Below are 27839 nucleotides of genomic sequence, written 5' to 3'. Positions count from 1 at the left end.
TATGTTGCTTGTTATACGGTTGCTACAGCCGCTAGTATAATCTTCCTATTACTTGTTATACTGTTGCTACAGCCTCTAGTATAATGTTCATGTTGATTGTATGTTACTGGTTATACTGTTGCTACAGTCTCTAGTATAATGGTCATGTTCATTGTATGTTGCTTGTTATACTGTTGCTACAGTCTCTAGTATAATGGTCATGTTCATTGTATGTTGTTTGTTATACTGTTGCTACAGCCTCTAGTATAATGTTCATGTTGATTGTATGTTGCTTGTTATACTGTTGCTACAGTCTCTAGTATAATGGTCATGTTCATTGTATGTTGCTTGTTATACTGTTGCTACAGTCTCTAGTATAATGGTCATGTTCATTGTATGTTGCTTGTTATACTGTTGCTACAGTCTCTAGTATAATGGTCATGTTCATTGTATGTTGCTTGTTATTCTGTTGCTACAACCAGTAGTATAATGCTCATGTTAATTGTATGTTGTTACAGCCACTAGTATAATATTCATGTCGGTAGTATTAGAATAGTGTATGAAAAAAAAATTGAAATTCTAGAAATATATATGAAAAAAAAAAACTTACTAAAACTGAGGAAATTTCAACAAAAATCTTTATAAGAAATGAGAAACGTTTTAAATTAATATTTATCCCCTGAAGATGATATTTTGTTACAACGAAACGGTTTTTGACGATTAATTGCTTTCATCGCGTTTAATTTTGCTTATTCACAAATATAATCAGATATTTTGAAAGCGTTTGGATGGACCTAGTAAACATTTCTCTTTGTTTTAACTCACCTTTTTCTCAAGTATAGTGATTCCCTGATATTTGAAAGGTTTAGTAAATTCAATAACTTGGGATCGTTCAGGATTGATAGTGAGGGGAGCTACAATCATGTCAGCTTTTTCGTACACTAGATCTCCCATCATTCCAGTCCAGTATTTCTTCTTAGATCCATTCACCTAGGTTTGTAATAGAAACTAGTGAATAATTAGTCGAGATGAGAAACTGTCGGTACACTTAGTTAAATACTTTTGTCGGTTCCTCAGTATTTCCAGTTTCTAACAATAGGTGCCGCCATGATAAAGAAAAAAGAAACAAACGAACCACTATGCTTGATCGTAGGACTTTTCTAACATTGAAACGAACTTGTAAAATAACCTTTCCTTCCTTCTATATTTTGTATCCGCGGGTTTAACATTTCCATAATATGTAAGCTTATTAATTAGAGTAATCATTCAAAAACAGTGATTCACTGAAGTAGGAAAGGGGTATTTCAAATACTATTTTGTAAAAATACAAACCTTTTACTAAAGTTACTTTATATAACATAAGAAATAACGCGTTACTTGTTATATTACTGAACAAAGCGTTAAATTACGGATTACCTGTCAAACAAATCGTGTGAGTTGAAACACTGAAACCGGAGGTTATATGACAAACACATGTACATATCTTTAATTGTAATATGTGTTCAAATTTAACGGTACCAGAACTATGTCAAAATCCCAAATATAGCCACAATATTATTCTTAACTAAAGTTGGAATTCATTGTTTTTGCGCGATTTATAAACTGTGAAAAGACACGTGCAAACATTTGTTTTTGTAAGATGAGAAAACAGTTTCTCCTATATAAATTAGTGAGTTAAAGAATAAAGTTGAGGTGTATCACACTTAATCAGTGCAGACAGATTATTCTATATAAATTAGTGACTTAATGGAAAAGTAGAGGTATTGTATACCTAACCAGTAAAAACAGCTTGTATCTTTATATAGTTCTGTTGCTTAACGAAAACCTTTAAAGATATTTCACTCTTCACTCCATAGTTTCTCGAATATATAGTAACTATTGTTCAAACACTAAAATCGTATATAACATACAAAAGTAGGTTTATAAAAAGGAATACATGTGTGTGTGTGTGGTTTATAAGTCTCTAATAATATTAGCAAGCTACACGTAGTGAGTGTTTATTTTCAAGTAAAAATAATAATCGATTTGATATAAATATAGGTAGAAAATATTGCACGGTGTATTTTTAATAGCATTATTATAAGTTTAAGAAGTTAAAGTAAATTAGAACCGCATTAACTTTATTACTGAGAAACCATAAAGATAAGCGAACTGGACAATTAATATAAAGAATAAATAAAAAGTTAGAAACGTGGAACAATCTACCAGAGAACTACACAACGTGCTTACGTATTCGAAACTGCCAAACTGACCATCTTCGACTTGATACAGATCATAAGTAAAATTCAAGTCATTTCCCAACTTTCTCAGTAAATCCATACAGTAGCCGCGGCAACAGTAGGTTTGTTCTGGAAGAAAAGACATAAAAGCAATTACAACCTGAACGTCTACATAGTTTAAGTTACCCCTTGGTTGGGTAGTTCTTTGAAACTGTCGGTTGCATTACTATATCATATTCATCACAGTCTACGCTCGTTTATAGGTGATATTAGAGTGATGTAAGTATGACACCTTCGTTTAATAATTTGTTTCTACGTATTATACTGAAAAATAACAATTAATAGATATACAAGGGTGGGCAAAAGAGTTGTCCCTCTTGAAAATGTTTTAAATTTATTATATCTTTTTATTAGATAACAATAAAATGTGTAAAACTATATGCTTTTAGGACTCACTCGACGAAATCTGTTCAAATATGATCTCAAAATCTAATTTTAATACTGGCTTTCGTAAACACCTGAACAACTTTTCATGATTTTAGTTACATTTTATCATAAAAAGTGTTGTGCGTGCACGTGCTGTTGTTCCTTAGATCTTCTTGTTACAATTAGCCTACAAAATGATCAAACAAGTTTCTATGCAATCATCGAACGTAAAAATGAAACTCAAATTAACACAAACTAGTTTCACAAGTTAATATTTAATTGACATTCGCTTGGATTTCATCACTGCTTAACGTCAACGTGACATACTCTCAATGAGTTTGTGCAAGTATTTCTGAGTGATTGACTGCCATCCTTCTTTGAGTACCTCAAACCGTTCATCTTCCTTTTTTGGTTTGAGATCTTTCGTTAATCGGTTTAACTCAGCCCATAAACGTTTAATCGAATTTATATCAGGTGATTGACCTGACCATACTATAAAATTAGTTCTTTTATTTCTAAAATATCTCGTAACGACTCCACAGTTGCAGAGAAACTTGTTTGATCATTTTATAGTTTAACTGGAATAAAAAGATCTAAGAATCTCCTGCAGCTGCACAACGTTGTTTTTGAGAATATGTAATTGACATCATAAAAATTTAAGGTAATTATGAAAGCCAGTATTAATATTAAGATTTGAAGTTATATTTGAACAGATATTGTCAAGTGCGTTCTAAAAAACATATAGTTTTGCACGTTTTCCTCTTATCTTATAAAAATAAAAAGGCCCGACATTGCCAAGCGCGTTAAGACGTGCGACTCGTAGTCTCATGGTCGCGGGTTCGCAACACCGTCGCGCCAAACATGCTCGCCCTTTCAGCCGTGGGGGCGTTATAATGTGACGATCAATCCCACTATTCGTTGGTAAAAGAGTAGCCCAAGAGTTGGCGATGTGGTGATGACTAGCTGCCTTTCTTCTAGTCTTACACTGCTAAATTAGGGACGGCTAGCACAGATAGCCCTCGAGTGGCTTCATAAACAAACAAACAATCTAATAAAATAAATAATAACTTAACAACACTTTTAAGGGAGCACTTTTCTGTCCACCCCTGCACTTTTGTCAAGTTGAAAAAGATTCTCAATTATTTTAATATGCTACGAATGACCACGTTAAATGTATTTATGTAAAACAAAACGACACACACATTTCTGGATTTATTAGTTTACTAATAAATGAAAACTTTTCAATTAAAACACGTAAATAATTTGTCCCTAAAATAAAATTTTAATACTTCCAGGTGCAAGTTAATAAATTTGATTTATTAAAATCAAGGCAATAACTGTATTTTTATAAATAACGTACACATACAGTCTTGCCCCAAATGTTTGCATACTATTCTATACTGATGTTATTGTGTATATGCATGGAGTAGTTATTGAGTAAATGTCCAAACGATAGCAAAGAAAGTAGTGTATGATCAGACAAACATGTTTTGAGCATTATTCATTAAAACAAACATGCACACTAGTTTTATATAAAAGGATGTACTTTGAGTATAATCTTTCTCGAAACAGACCAAGTTCTTTCAGAATGTTTCTCTGTAGTTGGTGTAGTCATGTCTCGTTACATGTCCGAAGTTATAGGGTATCAAATTATTTGACAATACAGAAACGATATGAAGCAACAGGCATTGCCAAAACACTAGGATACCACCACTGTATTGTATCCGGAATCCTGAAACGTCATCGGAAATCAGGAAATCGTGCTTTGACCAGGTTAACATGTCAAGGTCGAAAGAAGTCTTGCAACACCTTAACACAGGAATGGCATCAGCATATTCATTCAGGGAATCCAGAAGAACAGCGAATAGGAAACTGGCCACACAAGACTGTTTAGTGAGAAGGGCTATCTGAAAACCAATATTTACTTGGGCAAAGTTAAGACATTGGCAACATGCCATCTTTTCAGATGAGTCCTCCTTCCGGCTTGTTAAAGGAGATAATAGGCTTCATGTTAGTTTGCCTGGAGAACAGGTGAGCGAAGACTGAACGTCAATGGCGACTCCTACAGGCATCATATGGAGACGTATTTCTGCCATATGGTAGGGCAAGGTTTGGTAATAGCTTTGTGTTTCATGGTGACAATGCTCCTGCCCATAATGCGCATATTCTACACAATTATCTCGACCAGAACAATTGTCATGGCCAGCAAAGTCTCTAGATTGTAATCCCACTGAAAACTGTTGAGCAGAACTGAGCCGAAAAATTGCTAACCACGGCCCTAAAATAGCTACAGTAGTTGAGTTGTAGCGATTTCTAGATTGAACGAAATCATGGTGGATTACATCAATGACCTTATCGACAGCATACCACGTCGTCTTGCGGAGCTTATTAGAGTACAAGGAGAAACAACCAAGTACTGAGTGTTTCATATGAACTTATATAAAATTACAGATGCCATTTATGATAATTTCATGATATATTTTGTCATTATATATGTCTTGGTAACGTTTTGTTGTGATAGGTGAAGTACTGAATTCCACATCTTTGTCTCTTTGTAATTACGCACAAAGCTGCACAAGAACTATCTGTGCTCTGCTAACCGCTGGTATCGAAAACAGGTTTCTGGCGTTTTAAATCCGCAGATATAGCGCTGTTCCACTGGGAGAGACACAAGTGTCTGATAAAGTTGTTTGCTATTCTAATAAATCGTTCATAATGTCCAAAGAACTTGTCTCATTATATAAATTACATAGGTGTTTAATATAACATAAGTTACTAAGTATTTGCATTTAATCTTAACAATAGTGAGCTTATTTATTACAAATGATGCAAACATTTTGAACACAACCTTATATTCTCAAAATTAGTACTATATCTTAGAAATATGAAATTAAAAACAATAAACATATATATGTGAGTAATAAAAATGAAGTAATGAGAACTCAAGATCCGACCTTGAAAGTAAAATATTTGTGTTTATCTTTGATTAGTATAGTCTTTAGATATATTGTACAATAAAAAGAAAAAAAATTATTAAAAATGACTTTAATGAATATTTGATACAGATTAGTACAGCATCACAATTAAAGAAACGTGGAACAAATTAATTAAAGGAAAGTAAAATTGCTTTGCATGTCACATAAAAATAATACTTATGGCATAATTAATTAAGCATTACTCATCAATAGCATTACTATGCTATTGATTTAGGTCGATTAAATTGTAATTATTCAACATTTTAGTGTGTTGTTTGTTTATTTTTTCGCATAAGGCAGGAACGATTTTTGATTTATAATGAAATGTAGATGATGAACAATAATTTAATAATGTAACGATTAAATTATTGAGTTAAATAAAATTTGCTCATTATTGTAAAAATAACTAATGAACTGAAAAAAAGGAAAAATCACCATTAAAATAATTTATTAATATATTAACTATGCACCTGTCAATAGTTTCTTAGGAAAGTATATACAAGCAAAGGCGTACTCTCTATTTATGATGCGAGTTTATTCTTTTTAATATACTTATTTTCTATCCTGGTAGTTTCTGTGAAAGCCAATAGAATCAGTTCTTCATTTATTACCGTTATCCTGAAAATTGTAAATTAGTTTAATTATTTTCATTCGACAAGGGTGACACTCACGCAGTGAACTGTTGGCGCGTGGACAGAGGATTTCATCTTCACTGCATTCATCATCGCTTTCAACGGGTCTGGCCCACACGAAAGGTTTTCTTCAGATGTGACAACCTGGCAGGTTTATATTAATGATCGTTTAAAACGGGTTTGAAATAAAAACAACGAGGACAACACATGTAGACTTATAAAAAACTTAAAGGGACTCTCATAGGATATAATGTATTTATAGTTTTATGTTAAGATTTACCTAAAAATAAACATATAAATCCAACTGTTCTGTACTGAAAAATTAATTATTAGCTCCAAGAGACGGCGCCACAAAAAGTGCCACACTGTAACACCATTGGACAATTACAAACAGTAGTAAACGAAGTGCAACAAATGTCACCACCTTAAAACGGTGTTGATAAAGGATTCGATTTGAATAGTGAAAGTGCATTGAATACGAGATATTAGTGATGGATCAGCACAAAAACAGTTAACAACATTTCGCCAGGCATAGCAAAGCTCAAACAGTTCTGTCGTAATGATGTTAAACTAACTTAACAAATCAAAAAACACACGCTTCAACTTACTGTATGAATCTCTTCTCGTTAAAGCAGAGGATTTTGGAAAATTATAAAAAATTATAATTATGTTTCTATTTCAGCTTCATGAGAACAATTAAGTAATTGCTAACTTAATGTAAACGATAAATAAAAGTATATTGTTACAAATACCTCACTATAAATCGGAAAACATAACTAAGGGTTTAAATATACGAACAGGACAAACAAGCAAACACCAAATTGTGAACATAAAACAAAGACAGTGCACTCGTTAAAAGAGATTAAAAATCTTTGATTGTAGTCTACTGGCACGAGATGTTCATTCAAATAAATTGAAAAACCTTGGTTTATAAGCACATAACGAAATTCGAAACAGCTCTTCAAAAATAGAAGTACCACTAAGTTTGTTTGCGCGTAATTACAAACGAAAAAAAAAGAAAAAGACACATGTTCTGTTTTAATCCTTGCTACTTACATTCGGACGTATGCTTTAATTAACTTATGTAATATTTTCATTCTATTTTCACTGACAATTAACCAAAACCTATACTGAACAGAACATTAAGATCTCAAGATGTCAAATCGCATTTATGGCCATGTTTTAAAACCTACTATCCATCTCTAATTTATTCCGTACTTCGTGATCCCGTTTCAAACATTTGAACCCAAAGTTCACTCTAACAATTAGAATTTTTTTGTATACTACCAGAAAATTTCTTTTTATGACGTTTTGAAGTGAAAACACTCAAATGTTGCTCTCAGATAAATTTTCCAGACCTTTTCAGAATAAACGTAAAATCTTATTGCATTATTTCGTGCGAGAATTATAACAATTTCGTTAATCCGTACAATCCTTTTGTTGCTAGCTTTAAAACTAATTCATTATACTAAAGTGGAACGTGATAAAAACAGGTATACAAAACACTGGACTAATGAACAATCTAACCAAGCTATAGCTCGCTGCATCCTCCCCTAAAGTCGGCAAAACAACGACTGTCGTTCATGATTCATAATTTTCGTTTTCTGACTCTTTCATGGACAGCTTACTACCAGGTTACTATATCTAGATACATTTAGCTGAGTGTCATGGAAAGTGTATTTATCTGTTTTTAAAAAATATCGTTCATCACAAATTGACGCCTAACTATCACATTTTGTTAAAATATAAAGTTACTTACATATTCATATACGAATATAAATTTATGCCATATATATATATATACTTGTATGTATGTATAACATAGAGTGATATTAACAACTTCTTATTTAATTTCTGTAGTACATACTGGTGCATAGAAGAAATTTTAATATTAAAAACAAATGACTTATAACATCAAATTTGTTATTTTCTTTAACTGGACACTTAACGTTTAAAACTATACCGTTTATAAATAGTTACAGTGAAGTTTAATAGATTAAACCAGGTATTTCATATTACTAATTTTCCAAAGAGATAAAACATTTGTCTCTACGTTTACTACGTTCTATAAAATTTAGCTGGTAAAATAAAAACAAAAACAAATGTCAGTAAGGTTTGCCATTGGCTACTTAGTTGGAAGAAGTTGTGCTGTCAATCCAATCAGCATTTTGTTATGAGAAAATAAACAATACATTTCAATAAACTTAGCAGAGATGAACGTTTTTGGATTTTTCATAATCAAATTTACAAGAATACATCAATGTTTCATTTGCAGCTCGTTCTAACTTTGTTAAAAAACGTTCTACTGAGAGCAGAGAAAGTCAAAATGGTTACAGTATTTTAAAGAAAAAACTATACTTTTTAAATGTTAGGTTCCCAGTAATTAAGCTATATATATGCGGATTTAAATGCGAATAAGAATTACAAAAAAAACAACAGTATATTTAACCTTTAAATGGGTAGGGACGATATACCCTAGAGGCTTCGTAGTTTGGTTTCCAGGCCATCTGATGTTGCTAATGTTGAGTTGCAGGTCCATTTTCATGTGAGACTAGAAAATCAAATTTAAATCCTGTTTTATTCAGAATTAGCAAAAACGAATTATACGATGATTGTTTTGGAAATTTTCAATGAAAGTAATAACCTAGTTTTTATGCAATGACTCCTGTGGAGAGAAAAAAGTGATAATGGAAACAGAATAGTTTACATAATAAATTTAATGTGGACATTGCAGTTTAAGCTGTATAAAAAATGTGTATGTGTGTGTTGACAAATATTCCTTACTTTTTGGAGATGCACAACCAATTACATTTCTGTTGTATTTAGTCAATGGAATGTTTTTTTTATTTACTTCTAATATATTGTTACCTTAGAAAAAGAAAATGCAACTTAATCATTATTGGTTAAGACGAGCTATTTTGATGAAAACTTTTCATTGTTTTATTATTATTATTCTAAATTGTTACAAGAAGCAGTGATGGACTTGTAGATACAAAGTAAATGGAGTTTTAATTTTATCACCTTGCTCGTAACTATATATTTCCATAGCATGTTCGACTGTTTGAATTTCGCAAAAAACTACTCGAGGGCTATCTGCGCTAGCATTTCTTAAGTTTGAAGAGATAGGCTAAAAAGCATACAATCAGCCAATACCACCCACCACCAGCTCTTGAATTATTCTTCATCAAAAAATACTGGGTTTGACAGTTATTATAGCATCCTGCTGGCTGAAAGGTCGAGCATGCCTATTAATTCTAACAATGTTTTGATTAACACTTGCGACAATCATAAAATACACAAAACAGTTTGTTAAATTCTTAACTGTGTTATTTAATGTAGATAAAAAAAGAAAAGTTTTCTTGAATAATTATTTTAAATCTATGCATATTAATATAGAGGTACAATAATGTTTGACTTGTTTCAATACAATATATACCACCTTTGTCACTTATATCTGATGTTTTCCATAATATTCATGATGAACGTTCTAGTGGCCAACATTAAGAAAATGTCTACTTAGTACAAAAGTTTCTGTTGTAGTGCCCATTCGAAAAGGCACTTAATGTACGCTAAAGTCATTTTTCCATATATTATAGTGTAATTATCAGAGACTCGCAAAATTATTTGCGATATTATTCGTATCCTTTCCTTGTATTTTCTTATTGTCGCCCCCGCTAGTACAGTGGTATGTCTTCGGATTTACAACGCAAAATCAGCGGTTCGATTCCCCTCGGTGGGCTCAGCAGATAGCCCGACGTGGCTTTGCTATAAGAAAACACACATTCTTATTGTATCGTTTTCACGCACACCTTTAAAACTACGTTTCCTTCCAGGCATTGAATGTTAAACTGATGAATTCTAGTCTGTTTTAAAAATATTTTACAGGGTCCGATAAAAACGCACGTAGATGTAACTTTATTTAATAAACTACACGTAAAGTAAACAATAACATAAGGTGAGACACTTGTAATACTGTGCAGAGTTAGAAGCAGTTATGAGCGTTCAGTGTATGACATGGTTTTATGAGTTTAAATAAAGTAACTCACAAAAACGAAAAACGTAGCTAAAAGGTGTTCCTAGCAGTTTATTAAACAAACCAAAGGTAAATTATTGCAAAGTAAAGTAAACGTAAAGTCGTAATAACGGCAAATTACACTAGTTGTGTGGCATGATATTAATTGGAACAAATGAATAATAACATATTTAGAATAACTTCTCATAAAAGAGAAATAGGATAACTAATTAATTGTCACTCTAACTAATATTAAAAACAATTTGTGATTCGTTATCCAGAAAATGCTTCAGAAAAGCATATAGATACCTACCTTAGAGAACACGTAATGTCCAACTTTGACGGTTTCGCCACCTACAACATTTACAACATCATAGTCACTATTAAGACGATCTCCCTTCTCATCAAAGGCTACTCTTCCTGTTTTTCCAGAAAGCAAACTTTGGGCTTTTAGGTACCTGAAACATGTGAACACAGACTTAGATGTATATTATCAATATCACAAGAAAATGATAATAAGACAACAATCACGTGATTTCGCGTACAATAAACACATAAAATATGAACTATCAATGAGTTTAGATACTTAAAACACACAAAAGTTAATGATCACCTTATTTAATTATTTAAAGAACAAAGTCAACCTATTATTTAAATTCATTTAATCTCAGCACTTTAATACATGAAATAAATGTTTATTTTCCTTTCTTATTTAGGTAGGTGAACATCATATGTTCACCTATAATTTTGACATGTACGTGCGCTTGGACGAAAGTGTAACCTCACATCACGTAGTATGCCTAGTTTTGGAATGCAGATAATTTGTTACTGTTATAGTTACTCATTGCTATAGAACATTTTCTTTGATTTCACTGAATGTTCTTGTGGGAGGAATAACTGTACAGCAAAGATAATGTCATGAATAGAACATCTAGAGAACTTTTCCTTCTACTGAATGATGACCAGGAATAACTGTACAGTAATGTGGTCCTGTATGATGCAGTTCTGAATAGATCATCTAAAGAACTGTTCCTTCTACTGAATGATGACCAGGAATAACTGTACAGCAATGTGGTCCTGTATGATGCAATTCTGAATAGATCATCTAGAGAACTGTTCCTGCTACTGAATGATGACCAGGAATAACTGTACAGTAATATGGTCCTGTATGATGCAGTTCTGAATACATCATCTAGAGAACTGTTCCTGCCACTGAATGATGACCAGTGCAATGAGTAATATATGGACTATGGGAGTTACAATCATATTTGGGTTTTTAAGTAGTGATAAGTTCACAGTATTATTGAGATTATCTCTTGATAAATAGCTCCAGATGTCAGAGAATACGTGCTCTAAACTGTTTGATTTGTGTAGATTGGAAATGCACGTTATTTTCACTTCATCCTTGATATTGTATACAATCTCTTTATTTTAATTTAATCAATGCCGGAAATGCAGATTTCGTTCTGAATAGAATTTTGTGATATTTCTATTGATATCGTTGTTATGTCCTTGGGTAATAAGTACACCTGTGAATATCATATATTGAGGTTGTATAATTACATTTTTATGTCTTGACCATAGGACCTGTCTTTAAAGTTTTTCTGGTTTTCTATGTTGTTATAAATTCTTCATTTTGTAAAATACAAAAAATAGGAGTGCTTATGGGCAAAGGAAAGAATTTGTTGGTCGCGGTAAAATTGAGCTAAGATTCTGTTCAGATCTAGGAGAAACCCTCTCTTTAATGTCGGTATTCTGGTTATGTTGTGAAGTGCCACATATACAATCTCAATTTAACAGAGAAGTCAGGAGTAGGGCCAGCAGCCTGGGATCTCCAAAGCTGCTGGTCAACACTGATCTCAAGTATAGACTTCAGAATACAAAAGTCATGAATGACTAAAGGTTGATTTCCTGACCTGTAGACGAATGGTTATGACAGTAAATAGTGCTACTTCTATAGAACACGCAGACTGTTGGTGATTAGGATAGTCCAATCTTGCTCATTGTTATCCATAACCTTTGGAAGTAAACGTTGGGTAATGTTAGTGGATAACGTCTTTCAATTAGAGTTACTTCACCACTGAGTAAGACAGTGAGCACCTAGTGTTGAGGGAGATGCCCTGTGGAGCCGGCAATAACTTCTTCACCAAGACGTGCATGCAACTACAACTAAAATATAGCATAAAAACAAGAAGATGAATCATTTCTGGTAACTCAATGTTCTGTCCTTCAAGAGCAAGGACTGAATGGTTTATCATAATATAGAGATCTCTGTGCACGATCATTACTCAATGTCCCTCACACCATGCATATAGTAACCTAATATTGATTGAGACACTGTTGGAGGTAAAATTCTACACCTGTCACAGTTTTCTCCGGGTGAAATGAAGTAAATTTCTTCTCTGACGATCAAGAACACAATCAATGAAGACTTGGACTGCTTTCTCAAACATTTATAGTAAATAGCTGCTTAGGACTGAAGGAATAGCTTTACAATGCCCAGTGCTGAGTTTTGTTGAACCAGTATTTTTGATTAAGCACTTTGGCATGGAAAAGCTAAGTGACTGAGACACAGCTACGTACGATATGCACCAATGTTGTCAATAGTAGAAAACCAAAATACTCATAGGGCTGAATTCAAAGCTTAAAGTAGGGTTTGTTGGAGAATTTAGTTATTTACACGAAAAATGTCACCGATATGGGAAGACACATTCTTCATCTGTATCTGCAAGTCTTGAAGATATATCATTTGGACAAATTCAGGAAGAACCTATAAAATAAAATTATGTGATATCACGTGGGTTTTAAAGACATTAAAATCCTAGTGGAGGCATTATTTGTGATGACTATATTCAAAGTAATAACTTTCAGCAGGACACAACATAAGAAAAAATTCAAAATGACTCCTAAAGTGGCTGTATTTTACACAAATAACTCTCGGGAGATTTCCATAATGAAGGCATCTCATCCATGGCAAGATAAATAAAGCATGTATTTCTGTCAAAATGCACAATGGTCTGTTATCACTATAGCTTTAGAAAACTAACAGATCCCAGGTTCGGTTTGGCCATTAAGCTAGAGGTACACTAAACAACTTGTATCAAAATGTTTAGTAGTTAGTTCAGCTTATACACGGTTTATTAGGCCTTAGCATGTACCAACTCTAAATTTTTCAATAGTTATTGGTATAAGCTGAACTAACTACTAAACATTTTTAAAAAGTTGTTAAGTATACTTCTAGTTTGATGGCCAAACCAAGGAAAACCTTTCCCCCACTTCCCCAACTTATTCAAAACAATATCTCTATCTGTGTCTAGGTACTGTCCACAACATAATTAAGACGACAGTATCCAAAATGCAAAATGCAGTTTTATAGAAAACCCATACAATGTTAGTTAGATCAACCCACATAACAATGGACTACAAGAATACATGTTGAGAAAAAGTAAGTGGCATTACATAGTTTACTATGGATTGGGATATATGATTGCTATTTTCTTCAGTGGAAGACATTGTTTCTTGTCCATAAAACTAGCTACTCTTGCTTGAACAATTATCTACCTGAGTTATGTTACATTCAATGTGTTGAGCTGTAACTATAAACATTTGACTATTCAACTTCCTGGCAAGTGAATGTAGTGAGAACTACTGTACAGTTTGACTTGCTTCTGTCATACAATGTCTGAAACGAAAACATGGCTGCCAGAACATCGGAAATAACTAGATAATGACTGGAAGTAAACATAATGACTGCTAGTAAACTGGATTTAGCACAATGACAGGAACCAGATGAGTTGCTGGTTAAATATGTTGGTGTGTTTGCAAAGTAAGATAGAAATGTCCCTCAATTGCCTAGCAATAAAAATGAAGGCTTATAACGCTAAAAAGCAGATTTTGATACAAATTTAGGGTACAGCAAATACAACAGATTGTGTAGTCTTGTGCTTAAGAGCAAATGACCATTCAATAAAAATGGAATTGTGGGTGAATCAGTTGAAACTCACAGTCACATGGCTATAGGTAACACACGTCCAATGAATCAATCATCACACAAGCTTCTCTGAAGCAATATGGATGTAGACAGTAGTGAAATCTAGTGGATTTTGAAGAAAAAAATTATGCAGTTTTCAGTGAGTGCTTGTTCATCTTCAGTAGTAACTGTGAAGAATAAACATGACACAACAGTAACTGTGAAGAATAAACATGACACAACAGTAACTGTGAAGAATAATGATGACACAACAGTAACTGTGAAGAATAAGGATGACACAACAGTAACTGTGAAGAATAATGATGACATAACAGTAACTGTGAAGAATAATGATGACACAACAGTAACTGTGAAGAATAAACATCACACAACAGTAACTTTGAAGAATAAGGATGACACAACAGTAACTGTGAAGAATAAGGATGATACAACAGTAACTGTGAAGAATAATCATGACACAACAGTAACTGTGAAGAATAAATATGACACAACAGTAACTGTGAAGAATAAGGATCATACAACAGTAACTGTGAAGAATAATGATGACACAACAGTAACTGTGAAGAATAATGACGACACAAGAGCAACTGTGAAGAAAAAGAATGACACAACAGTAACTGTGAAGAATAATGATGACACAACAGTAACTGTGAAAAATAATGATGACACAACAGTAACTGTGAAGAATAATGATGACACAACAGTAACTGTGAAGAATAAGGATGACACAAAAGTAACTGTGAAGAATAAGGATGACAAAAAAGTAACTGTGAAGAATAAACATGACACAAGAGTAACTGTGAAAAATAAGGATGACACAACAGTAACTGTGAAGAATAAACATGACACAACAGTAACTGTGAAGAATAATGATGACACAACAGTAACTGTGAAGAATAAGGATGGCACAACAGTAACTGTGAAGAATAAACATGACACAACAGTAACTGTGAAGAATAATGATGACACAACAGTAACTGTGAAGAATAAACATCACACAACAGTAAATGTGAAGAATAAAAATGATACAACAGTAACTGTGAAGAATAATCATGACACAACAGCAACTGTGAAGAATAAACATGACACAACAGTAACTGTGAAGAATAAGGATGATACAACAGTAACTGTGAAGAATAAGGATGACACAACATTAACTGTGAAGAATAATGATGACACAACAGTAACTGTGAAGAATAAGAATGACACAACAGTAACTGTGAAGAATAAGGATGACACAAAAGTAACTGTGAAGAATAAGGATGACACAACAGTAACTGTGAAGAACAAACATGACACAAGAGTAACTGTGAAAAATAAGGATGACACAACAGTAACTGTGAAGAATAATAATGACACAACAGTAACTGTGAAGAATAATGATGACACAACAGTAACTGTGAAGAATAATGATGACACAACAGCAACTGTGAAGAATAGTGATGACACAACAGTAACTGTGAGGAATAATGATGACACAACAGCAACTGTGAAGAATAGTGATGACACAACAGTAACTGTGAGGAATAAGGATGACACAACAATAACTGTGAAGAATAAACATGACACAACAGTAACTGTGAAGAATAAACATGACACAACACTAACTGTGAAGAATAAGGATGACACTGCAGTAACTGTGAAGAATAATGATGACACAACAGTAACTGTGAAGAATAAACATGACACAACAGTAACTGTGAAGAATAATGATGACACAACAGTAACTGTGAAGAATAATGATGACACAAGAGTAACTGTGAAGAATAATGATGACACAACAGTAACTGCGAAGAATAAGGATGACACAACAGTAACTGTGAAGAATAATGATAACACAACAGTAACTGTGAGGAATAAGGATGACACAACAGTAACTGTGAAGAATAATGATGACACAACAGTAATTGTGAAGAATAAGGATGGCACAACAGTAACTGTGAAGAATAAACATGACACAACAGTAACTGTGAAGAATAATGATGACACAACAGTAACTGTGAAGAATACACATGACACAACAGTAACTGTGAAGAATAAGGATGACGCAACGATAACTGTGAAGAATAAGGATGACGCAACAGTAACTGTGAAGAATAATGATGACACAACAGTAACTGTGAAGAATAAACATGACACAACAGTAACTGTGAAGAATAATGATGACACAACAGTAACTGTGAAGAATAATGATGAAACAACAGTAACTGTGAGGAATAAGGATGACACAACAGTAACTGTGAAGAATAAACATGACACAACAGTAACTGTGAAGAAGAAGGATGACACAACAGTAACTGTGAAGAATAATGATGACACAACAGTAACTGTGAAGAATAAATATGACACAACAGTAACTTTGAAGAATAAGGATGACACAACAGTAACTGTGAAGAATAAGGATGATACAACAGTAACTGTGAAGAATAAGGATGACACAACAATAACTGTGAAGAATAATGATGACAGAACAGTAACTGTGAAGAATAAGGATGACACAACAGTAACTGTGAAGAATAAACATGACACAACAGTAACTGTGAAGAATAATGATGACACAACAGTAACTGTGAAGAATAAGGATGGCACAACAGTAACTGTGAAGAATAAACATGACACAACAGTAACTGTGAAGAATAATGATGACACAACAGTAACTGTGAAGAATAATGATGACACAACAGTAACTGTGAAGAATAAACATCACACAACAGTAACTGTGAAGAATAAGGAGGATACAACAGTAACTGTGAAGAATAATCATGACACAACAGTAATTGTGAAGAATAAACATCACACAACAGTAACTGTGAAGAATAAGGATGATACAACAGTAACTGTGAAGAATAAGGATGACACAACAGTAACTGTGAAGAATAATGATGACACAACAGTAACTGTGAAGAATAAGAATGACACAACAGTAACTGTGAAGAATAATGATGACACAACAGTAACTGTGAAGAATAAGGATGACACAACAGTAACTGTGAAGAATAAACATGACACAACAGTATCTGTGAAGAATAAACATGACACAAGAGTAACTGTGAAAAATAAGGATGACACAACAGTAACTGTGAAGAATAATAATGACACAACAGTAACTGTGAAGAATAATGATGACACAACAGTAACTGTGAAGAATAATGATGACACAACAGTAACTGTGAAAAATAGTGATGACACAACAGTAACTGTGAGGAATAAGGATGACACAACAATAACTGTGAAGAATAAACATGACATAAGAGTAACTGTGATGAATAATGATGATACCACAGTAACTGTGAAGAATAAGGATGACACAACAGTAACTGTGAAGAATAAGGATGACGCAACAGTAACTGTGAAGAATAATGATGACACAACAGTAACTGTGAAGAATAAACATGACACAACAGTAACTGTGAAGAATAATGATGACACAACAGCAACTGTGAAGAATAGTGATGACACAACAGTAACTGTGAGGAATAAGGATGACACAACAATAACTGTGAAGAATAAACATGACACAAGAGTAACTGTGAAAAATAAGGATGACACAACAGTAACTGTGAAGAATAATAATGACACAACAGTAACTGTGATGAATAATGATGATACCACAGTAACTGTGAGGAATAAGGATGACACAACAGTAACTGTGAAGAATAAGGATGACACAAAAGTAACTGTGAAGAATAAGGATGACACAACAGTAACTGTGAAGAATAAACATGACACAAGAGTAACTGTGAAAAATAAGGATGACACAACAGTAACTGTGAAGAATAAACATGACACAACAGTAACAGTGAAGAATAATGATGACACAACAGTAACTGTGAAGAATAAGGATGGCACAACAGTAACTGTGAAGAATAAGGATGATACAACAGTAACTGTGAAGAATAATGATGACACAACAGTAACTGTGAAGAATAAACATGACACAACAGTAACTGTGAAGAATAAACATGACACAACAGTAACTGTGAAGAATAAGGATGACACTGCAGTAACTGTGAAGAATAATGATGACACAACAGTAACTGCGAAGAATAAACATGACACAACAGTAACTATGAAGAATAAGGATGATACAACAGTAACTGTGAAGAATAATGATGACACAACAGTAACTGTGAAGAATAATGATGACACTACAGTAACTGTGAAGAATAAGGATGACACAACAGAAACTGTGAAGAATAATGATAACACAACAGTAACTGTGAGGAATAAGGATGACACAACAGTAACTGTGAAGAATAATGATGACACAACAGTAACTGTGAAGAATAAGGATGGCACAACAGTAACTGTGAAGAATAAACATGACACAACAGTAACTGTGAAGAATAATGATGACACAACAGTAACTGTGAAGAATACATATGACACAACAGTAACTGTGAAGAATAAGGATGACGCAACAGTAACTGTGAAGAATAATGATGACACAACAGTAACTGTGAAGAATAAACATGACACAACAGTAACTGTGAAGAATAATGATGACACAACAGTAACTGTGAAGAATAATGATGAAACAACAGTAACTGTGAGGAATAAGAATGACACAACAGTAACTGTAAAGAATAAACATGACACAACAGTAACTGTGAAGAAGAAGGATGACACAACAGTAACTGTGAAGAATAATGATGACACAACAGTAACTGTGAAGAATAAATATGACACAACAGTAACTTTGAAGAATAAGGATGACACAACAGTAACTGTGAAGAATAAGGATGATACAACAGTAACTGTGAAGAATAAGGATGACACAACAGTAACTGTGAAGAATAATGATGACAGAACAGTAACTGTGAAGTATAAGGATGACACAACAGTAACTGTGAAGAATAAACATGACACAACAGTAACTGTGAAGAATAATGATGACACAACAGTAACTGTGAAGAATAAGGATGGCACAACAGTAACTGTGAAGAATAAACATGACACAACAGTAACTGTGAAGAATAATGATGACACAACAGTAACTGTGAAGAATAATGATGACACAACAGTAACTGTGAAGAATAATGATGACACAACAGTAACTGTGAAGAATAAACATCACACAACAGTAACTGTGAAGAATAAGGATGATACAACAGTAACTGTGAAGAATAATGATGACACAACAGTAACTGTGAAGAATAAGGATGACACAACAGTAACTGTGAAGAATAAACATGACACAACAGTAACTGTGAAGAATAAACATGACACAACAGTAACTGTGAAGAATAAACATGACACAACGGTAACTGTGAAGAATAAACATGACACAACAGTAACTGTGAAGAATAAGGATGATACTACAGTAACTGTGAAGAATAAGGATGACACAACAGTAACTGTGAAGAATAATGATGACACAACAGTAACTGTGAAGAATAAGAATGACACAACAGTAACTGTGAAGAATAATGATGACACAACAGTAACTGTGAAGAATAAGGATGACACAACAGTAACTGTGAAGAATAAACATGACACAACAGTAACTGTAAAGAATAAACATGACACAAGAGTAACTGTGAAAAATAAGGATGACACAACAGTAACTGTGAAAAATAAGGATGACACAACAGTAACTGTGAAGAATAATAATGACACAACAGTAACTGTGAAGAATAATGATGACACAACAGTAACTGTGAAGAATAATGATGACACAACAGTAACTGTGAAGAATAAGGATGACACAACAGTAACTGTGAAGAATAAACATGACACAACAGTAACTGTGAAGAATAAACATGACACAACAGTAACTGTGAAAAATAATGATGACACAACAGTAACTGTGAAAAATAAGGATGACACAACAGTAACTGTGAAGAATAATAATGACACAACAGTAACTGTGAAGAATAATGATGACACAACAGTAACTGTGAAGAATAATGATGACACAACAGTAACTGTGAAGAATGGTAATGACACAACTGTAACTGTGAGGAATAAGGATGACACAACAATAACTGTGAAGAATAAACATGACACAAGAGTAACTGTGATGAATAATGATGATACCACAGTAACTGTGAAGAATAAGGATGACACAACAGTAACTGTGAAGAATAAGGATGACGCAACAGTAACTGTGAAGAATAATGATGACACAACAGTAACTGTGAAGAATAAACATGACACAACAGTAACTGTGAAGAATAATGATTACACAACAGTAACTGTGAAGAATAATGATGACACAACAATAACTGTGAGGAATAAGGATGACACAACAGTAAATGTGAAGAATAAACATGACACAACAGTAACTGTGAAGAATAAGGATGACACAACAGTAACTGTGAATAATAATGATGACACAACAGTAACTGTGAAGAATAAATATGACACAACAGTAACTTTGAAGAATAAGGATGACACAACAGTAACTGTGAAGAATAAGGATGATACAACAGTAACTGTGAAGAATAAGGATGACACAACAGTAACTGTGAAGAATAATGATGACACAACAGTAACTGTGAAGAATAAGGATGACACAACAGTAACTGTGAAGAATAATGATGACACAACAGTAACTGTGAAGAATAATGATGACACAACAGTAACTGTGAAGAATAAGGATGGCACAACAGTAACTGTGAAGAATAAACATGACACAACAGTAACTGTGAAGAATAATGATGACACAACAGTAACTGTGAAGAATAATGATGACACAACAGTAACTGTGAAGAATAAACATCACACAACAGTAACTGTGAAGAATAAGGATGATACAACAGTAACTGTGAAGAATAATCATGACACAACAGTAACTGTGAAGAATAAACATGACACAACAGTAACTGTGAAGAATAAGGATGATACAACAGTAACTGTGAAGAATAAGGATGACACAACAGTAACTGTGAAGAATAATGATGACACAACAGTAACTGTGAAGAATAAGAATGACACAACAGTAACTGTGAAGAATAATGATGACACAACAGTAACTGTGAAGAATAAGGATGACACAACAGTAACTGTGAAGAATAAACATGACACAACAGTAACTGTGAAGAATAAACATGACACAAGAGTAACTGTGAAAAATAAGGATGACACAACAGTAACTGTGAAGAATAATAATGACACAACAGTAACTGTGAAGAATAATGATGACACAACAGTAACTGTGAAGAATAATGATGACACAACAGTAACTGTGAAGAATAGTGATGACACAACAGTAACTGTGAGGAATAAGGATGACACAACAATAACTGTGAAGAATAAACATGACACAAGAGTAACTGTGATGAATAATGATGATACCACAGTAACTGTGAAGAATAAGGATGACACAACAGTAACTGTGAAGAATAAGGATGACGCAACAGTAACTGTGAAGAATAATGATGACACAACAGTAACTGTGAAGAATAAACATGACACAACAGTAACTGTGAAGAATAATGATGACACAACAGTAACTGTGAAGAATAATGATGACACAACAGTAACTGTGAGGAATAAGGATGACACAACAGTAACTGTGAAGAATAAACATGACACAACAGTAACTGTGAAAAATAAGGATGACACAGCAGTAACTGTGAAGAATAATGATGACACAACAGTAACTGTGAAGAATAAACATGACACAACAGTAACTGTGAAGAATAAGGATGATACAACAGTAACTGTGAAGAATAATGATGACACAACAGTACCTGTGAAGAATAATGATGACACAACAGTAACTGTGAAGAATAAGGATGACACAATAGTAACTGTGAAGAATAGTGATAACACAACAGTAACTGTGAGGAATAAGGATGACACAACAGTAACTGTGAAGAATAAGGATGACACAACAGTAACTGTGAAGAATAATGATGACACAACAGTAACTGTGAAGAATAAGGATGGCACAACAGTAACTGTGAAGAATAAACATGACACAACAGTAACTGTGAAGAATAATGATGACACAACAGTAACTGTGAAGAATACACATGACACAACAGTAACTGTGAAGAATAAGGATGACGCAACAGTAACTGTGAAGAATAAGGATGACGCAACAATAACTGTGAAGAATAATGATGACACAACAGTAACTGTGAAGAATAAACATGACACAACAGTAACTGTGAAGATAATGATGACACAACAGTAACTGTGAAGAATAATGATGAAACAACAGTAACTGTGAAGAATAATGATGACACAACAGTAACTGTGAAGAATAAACATCACACAACAGTAACTGTGAAAAATAAGGATGATACAACAGTAACTGTGAAGAATAATCATGACACAACAGTAACTGTGAAGAATAAACATGACACAACAGTAACTGTGAAGAATAAGGATGATACAACAGTAACTGTGAAGAATAAGGATGACACAACAGTAACTGTGAAGAATAATGATGACACAACAGTAACTGTGAAGAATAAGGATGACACAACAGTAACTGTGAAGAATAAACATGACACAACAGTAACTGTGAAGAATAAACATGACACAAGAGTAACTGTGAAAAATAAGGGTGACACAACAGTAACTGTGAAGAATAATAATGACACAACAGTAACTGTGAAGAATAATGATGACACAACAGTAACTGTGAAGAATAATGATGACACAACAGTAACTGTGAAGAATAGTGATGACACAACAGTAACTGTGAGGAATAAGGATGATACAACAATAACTGTGAAGAATAAACATGACACAAGAGTAACTGTGATGAATAATGATGATACCACAGTAACTGTGAAGAATAAGGATGACACAACAGTAACTGTGAAGAATAAGGATGACGCAACAGTAACTGTGAAGAATAATGATGACACAACAGTAACTGTGAAGAATAAACATGACACAACAGTAACTGTGAAGAATAATGATGACACAACAGTAACTGTGAAGAATAATGATGACACAACAGTAACTGTGAGGAATAAGGATGACACAACAGTAACTGTGAAGAATAAACATGACACAACAGTAACTGTGAAGAATAAGGATGACACAGCAGTAACTGTGAAGAATAATGATGACACAACAGTAACTGTGAAGAATAAACATGACACAACAGTAACTGTGAAGAATAAGGATGATACAACAGTAACTGTGAAGAATAATGATGACACAACAGTACCTGTGAAGAATAATGATGACACAACAGTAACTGTGAAGAATAAGGATGACACAACAGTAACTGTGAAGAATAGTGATAACACAACAGTAACTGTGAGGAATAAGGATGACACAACAGTAACTGTGAAGAATAAGGATGACACAACAGTAACTGTGAAGAATAATGATGACACAACAGTAACTGTGAAGAATACACATGACACAACAGTAACTGTGAAGAATAATGATGACGCAACAGTAACTGTGAAGAATAAGGATGAGGCAACAATAACTGTGAAGAATAATGATGACACAACAGTAACTGTGAAGAATAAACATGACACAACAGTAACTGTGAAGATAATGATGACACAACAGTAACTGTGAAGAATAATGATGACGCAACAGTAACTGTGAAGAATAATGATGACACAACAGTAACTGTGAAGAATAAACATGACACAACAGTAACTGTGAAGAATAATGATGACACAACAGTAACTGTGAAGAATAATGATGAAACAACAGTAACTGTGAGGAATAAGAATGACACAACAGTAACTGTGAAGAATAAACATGACACAACAGTAACTGTGAAGAAGAAGGATGACACAACAGTAACTGTGAAGAATAATGATGACACAACAGTAACTGTGAAGAATAAATATGACACAACAGTAATTTTGAAGAATAAGGATGACACAACAGTAACTGTGAAGAATAAGGATGATACAACAGTAACTGTGAAGAATAAGGATGACACAACAGTAACTGTGAAGAATAATGATGACAGAACAGTAACTGTGAAGTATAAGGATGACACAACAGTAACTGTGAAGAATAAACATGACACAACAGTAACTGTGAAGAATAATGATGACACAACAGTAACTGTGAAGAATAAGGATGGCACAACAGTAATTGTGAAGAATAAACATGACACAACAGTAACTGTGAAGAATAATGATGACACAACAGTAACTGTGAAGAATAATGATGACACAACAGTAACTGTGAAGAATAATGATGACACAACAGTAACTGTGAAGAATAAACATCACACAACAGTAACTGTGAAGAATAAACATCACACAACAGTAACTGTGAAGAATAAGGATGATACAACAGTAACTGTGAAGAATAATGATGACACAACAGTAACTGTGAAGAATAAGGATGACACAACAGTAACTGTGAAGAATAAACATGACACAACAGTAACTGTGAAGAATAAACATGACACAAGAGTAACTGTGAAAAATAAGGATGACACAACAGTAACTGTGAAGGATAATAATGACACAACAGTAACTGTGAAGAATAATGATGACACAACAGTAACTGTGAAGAATGGTAATGACACAACTGTAACTGTGAGGAATAAGGATGACACAACAATAACTGTGAAGAATAAACATGACACAATAGTAACTGTGATGAATAATGATGATACCACAGTAACTGTGAAGAATAAGGATGACACAACAGTAACTGTGAAGAATAAGGATGACGCAACAGTAACTGTGAAGAATAATGATGACACAACAGTAACTGTGAAGAATAAACATGACACAACAGTAACTGTGAAGAATAATGATTACACAACAGTAACTGTGAAGAATAATGATGACACAACAATAACTGTGAGGAATAAGGATGACACAACAGTAAATGTGAAGAATAAACATGACACAACAGTAACTGTGAAGAATAAGGATGACACAACAGTAACTGTGAAGAATAATGATGACACAACAGTAACTGTGAAGAATAAATATGACACAACAGTAACTTTGAAGAATAAGGATGACACAACAGTAACTGTGAAGAATAAGGATGATACAACAGTAACTGTGAAGAATAATGATGACACAACAGTAACTGTGAAGAATAATGATGACACAACAGTAACTGTGAAGAATAAGGATGACACAACAGTAACTGTGAAGAATAAACATGACACAACGGTAACTGTGAAGAATAATGATGACACAACAGTAACTGTGAAGAATAAGGATGGCACAACAGTAACTGTGAAGAATAAACATGACACAACAGTAACTGTGAAGAATAATGATAACACAACAGTAACTGTGAAGAATAATGATGACACAACAGTAACTGTGAAGAATAATGATGACACAACAGTAACTGTGAAGAATAAACATCACACAACAGTAACTGTGAAGAATAAGGATGATACAACAGTAACTGTGAAGAATAATCATGACACAACAGTAACTGTGAAGAATAAACATGACACAACAGTAACTGTGAAGAATAAGGATGATACAACAGTAACTGTGAAGAATAAGGATGACACAACAGTAACTGTGAAGAATAATGATGACACAACAGTAACTGTGAAGAATAAGAATGACACAACAGTAACTGTGAAGAATAATGATGACACAACAGTAACTGTGAAGAATAAGGATGACACAACAGTAACTGTGAAGAATAAACATGACACAACAGTAACTGTGAAGAATAAACATGACACAAGAGTAACTGTGAAAAATAAGGATGACACAACAGTTACTGTGAAGAATAATAATGACACAACAGTAACTGTGAAGAATAATGATGACACAACAGTAACTGTGAAGAATAATGATGACACAACAGTAACTGTGAAGAATAGTGATGACACAACAGTAACTGTGAGGAATAAGGATGACACAACAATAACTGTGAAGAATAAACATGACACAAGAGTAACTGTGATGAATAATGATGATACCACAGTAACTGTGAAGAATAAGGATGACACAACAGTAACTGTGAAGAATAAGGATGACGCAACAGTAACTGTGAAGAATAATGATGACACAACAGTAACTGTGAAGAATAAACATGACACAACAGTAACTGTGAAGAATAATGATGACACAACAGTAACTGTGAAGAATAATGATGACACAACAGTAACTGTGAGGAATAAGGATGACACAACAGTAACTGTGAAGAATAAACATGACACAACAGTAACTGTGAAGAATAAGGATGACACAGCAGTAACTGTGAAGAATAATGATGACACAACAGTAACTGTGAAGAATAAACATGACACAACAGTAACTGTGAAGAATAAGGATGATACAACAGTAACTGTGAAGAATAATGATGACACAACAGTACCTGTGAAGAATAATGATGACACAACAGTAACTGTGAAGAATAAGGATGACACAACAGTAACTGTGAAGAATAGTGATAACACAACAGTAACTGTGAGGAATAAGGATGACACAACAGTAACTGTGAAGAATAAGGATGACACAACAGTAACTGTGAAGAATAATGATGACACAACAGTAACTGTGAAGAATAAGGATGGCACAACAGTAACTGTGAAGAATAAACATGACACAACAGTAACTGTGAAGAATAATGATGACACAACAGTAACTGTGAAGAATACACATGACACAACAGTAACTGTGAAGAATAAGGATGACGCAACAGTAACTGTGAAGAATAAGGATGACGCAACAATAACTGTGAAGAATAATGATGACACAACAGTAACTGTGAAGAATAAACATGACACAACAGTAACTGTGAAGATAATGATGACACAACAGTAACTGTGAAGAATAATGATGAAACAACAGTAACTGTGAAGAATAATAATGACACAACAGTAACTGTGAAGAATAAACATCACACAACAGTAACTGTGAAAAATAAGGATGATACAACAGTAACTGTGAAGAATAATCATGACACAACAGTAACTGTGAAGAATAAACATGACACAACAGTAACTGTGAAGAATAAGGATGATACAACAGTAACTGTGAAGAATAAGGATGACACAACAGTAACTGTGAAGAATAATGATGACACAACAGTAACTGTGAAGAATAAGAATGACACAACAGTAACTGTGAAGAATAATGATGACACAACAGTAACTGTGAAGAATAAGGATGACACAACAGTAACTGTGAAGAATAAACATGACACAACAGTAACTGTGAAGAATAAACATGACACAAGAGTAACTGTGAAAAATAAGGACGACACAACAGTAACTGTGAAGAATAATAATGACACAACAGTAACTGTGAAGAATAATGATGACACAACAGTAACTGTGAATAATAATGATGACATAACAGTAACTGTGAAGAATAGTGATGACACAACAGTAACTGTGAGGAATAAGGATGATACAACAATAACTGTGAAGAATAAACATGACACAAGAGTAACTGTGATGAATAATGATTATACCACAGTAACTGTGAAGAATAAGGATGACACAACAGTAACTGTGAAGAATAAGGATGACGCAACAGTAACTGTGAAGAATAATGATGACACAACAGTAACTGTGAAGAATAAACATGACACAACAGTAACTGTGAAGAATAATGATGACACAACAGTAACTGTGAAGAATAATGATGACACAAAAGTAACTGTGAGGAATAAGGATGACACAACAGTAACTGTGAAGAATAAACATGACACAACAGTAAC

The 27839-nt window shown here is 33.5% G+C and overlaps 1 pseudogene across 1 annotated transcript in view; it reads right to left on the bottom strand.

Annotated features, from left to right (window-relative positions):
- The window catches only part of LOC143257818 (glutamate [NMDA] receptor subunit 1-like), a 212548-nt pseudogene that overhangs the window by 20424 nt on the left and 164285 nt on the right, over window positions 1–27839 (bottom strand). Inside the window, exons 8-13 of the transcript XR_013032002.1 lie at window positions 10557–10701; window positions 8669–8782; window positions 7841–7854; window positions 6271–6359; window positions 2209–2327; window positions 805–969 (exon numbers count right to left, since the gene is read on the bottom strand). The product of XR_013032002.1 is annotated as a glutamate [NMDA] receptor subunit 1-like (transcript). The remainder of the gene's footprint in view (window positions 1–804; window positions 970–2208; window positions 2328–6270; window positions 6360–7840; window positions 7855–8668; window positions 8783–10556; window positions 10702–27839) is intronic.

The sequence above is a fragment of the Tachypleus tridentatus genome, chromosome 7, assembly GCF_004210375.1.
Source record: "Tachypleus tridentatus isolate NWPU-2018 chromosome 7, ASM421037v1, whole genome shotgun sequence".
Lineage (NCBI taxonomy): Eukaryota > Metazoa > Arthropoda > Merostomata > Xiphosura > Limulidae > Tachypleus > Tachypleus tridentatus.
This window is presented reverse-complemented; position numbering and strand designations above follow the sequence as displayed.